The 2,276-nt window shown below is 41.9% G+C and overlaps 1 pseudogene; it reads right to left on the minus strand.

Annotated features, from left to right (window-relative positions):
• Positions 1-263: 263 nt before the first annotated feature.
• Positions 264-376, minus strand: LOC145395327 (5S ribosomal RNA; annotated as a pseudogene).
• Between the last annotated feature and the right edge of the window lie 1,900 nt (positions 377-2,276).

Genomic DNA, 2,276 nt, shown 5'->3' on the forward strand with positions numbered 1-2,276 from the left:
ATAACTGTCAAAATTAATTTAGATTTGTCAGTAAATAAAACACTTTGGAGACGGTTGCACACAGTAATCCCTGCTTAGCAAAATCAGTTACCGCTGAGGAAAAACAACTGTTACCAATGAACTAATATCACTGCCATCATTATTCATTCATTCATTCATTGCCAGACACCATGTATCCCAAACGGGGTGGTCAAGGGCTTAGAGTTAATTGTTTTACAGGGAGAGGCACTAATCCTCCATCATCCCCACTTGACACGTAGGGATGCCAACAGCATCTGGTGTTCCCAGGCGGTCACCCATCCAAGTACTAACCAGACTTGCTTAACTTCGCTGATCGAACGGGAAGCGGTGTACTCAATGTGGTATGGCCATATACAGTATTTACTGAGCAAAAATCTGGTGCGTTGGGAATACACATTTCCACACACATGCTATGTGTGTGGAAAGGGATGCTTTCTCCTGGTTGCACTGTTATAACTTGGCATATCTGCTGATCGGTTTTTATAACGTCCCTCAACTACCTCCCTATCCCCCAACAGGAGGATGGTGAACTGCAGACGAAGGGAATCTCCATCCATCAGTCCACTGACTTTGCATTTATTGAGCCAGGGGTAACAGTGCCGAGATACGGCGTTCATATGCTATAATGTAAAAGAGAGAGGGAGACATATAACTGAATAGTCTATAGGTTTTGTCTTTTCTTTATACATGGAACCTTGAAGATTGTTCCCTCAGAGGAAAAAAAAAAATAAGAGAGCCAAATTCAAGATCTGATCATTTCGAGATGCAAGGACACATTCCATTGAAATGAGTGGAAGCCATAGGCGGAAGGAAATACAGACAGAGGAAGACAATTCCAGAGTTAACCTGTTGCTGACATGAAGGACTGGAAGTATCAGTTAACTCTTGCATTTGGGAGCTGGACAGAAAAGGTGCGAGAGTTTGTATCCAGACGGGTGCTATGAGCCAGCCGTGATGGAGAATGGATGCAAGCAGACAGTTCAGAGAGGCAGGAACCATTGAAGCAGCAATAAGTAAAGATGCAACAGTGCGGCGAAGAGAAGGTGGTTGAAGGGTCCTGTTCCTTGGCCCTATTACTGAGGTATCACGGTGAATAGCAACGTTGGATCTGGTGCAGAGAGCAGCATGCCATTAAAACTTGAGTATCATTCCAGATCTGGCATATACTTATAAGTATTCACCTGTGGTTAAGTGCATCCACAATTGGACTCCCTTTTGGGCCCGCGATGGAACCCATTGCTGGAAGAAAGGCATCTCGTCCAACATAAAAATCACACCTTCCTCTAAGAAATAAAAAATAATGATGGGCTAATGAAATTTTGGGTTATAACGCATGGTCAGAGTAATGATATATGGAGGATCATTATAATATAACGGTTGATGACAAATTATCTTGATGTATTTGAGAAAAATTGTTTAGCCAGTAATAATCACAGATAATGATTCTTAGGATAATAAGATAAATTATGCAGTGAAAATCGTTAAGGAAAAGGTGGTACAGAATGTCCAATGCCACACAGAATAAAACTCAGTTTAAACTCATACAGGTTGCAGCCACACAGGACATTGCAGTAGCTCACACTCCAGGGATCTCCCACCTGACCCTCAGTATTTGATGGTACATTGTTCCCTTAGAAATCTGGTCTAAGTTTTGGAGTTTTGACTGAAAAATCTGAGACCGGGGCATTAAACAAATTGAAATCCATGAAGACCTACACTTACAATATAAGAAGCCTCACAGAAGATTACAACTTTGATATCTTAATGAGTGTACAGGAGAACGTTAGTTGGGATATTGTAGGTCTGAGTGAGAAGATTAATTAAACAGTCACAAGTTTTATGCTCGACTCTGGCTAGGATACGGGAAAAAGTTACTTCAGATGAGAGTGAAGCGGCAAGAAACGGGTCTACATTTAAATACCTTAGTCAGGATGCCCTACATTACCAAAAGGGCTTGTCAATCCAGAGACCTGATAAGGTAGCTACCCTTTCTCTAGTTGCCCCTTCTGATTGCCGTCAATTAATACTTTCTGGTTATTTTTCACACAGGAATCTGAGCAAAAGACTGCTGAACATTTTTACTGGCCAGGAATGAGCAGTGACATTAGGAATTTCTGTCGATCTTGTGATAAGTGTCAATGCATGGCACCTAAAGGACGTGTTTCCCGTCCCACTCAATCCATTTGCCATAGTCACCAAACCATTCTCACATGTAGCCATTGATCTGTTCGGACCTTTATCTCCTCCATCTTCGG

The sequence above is a fragment of the Coenobita brevimanus genome, chromosome 30, assembly GCF_032717465.1.
Source record: "Coenobita brevimanus isolate Jiangsu-jjx chromosome 30, ASM3271746v2, whole genome shotgun sequence".
NCBI lineage: Eukaryota > Metazoa > Arthropoda > Malacostraca > Decapoda > Coenobitidae > Coenobita > Coenobita brevimanus.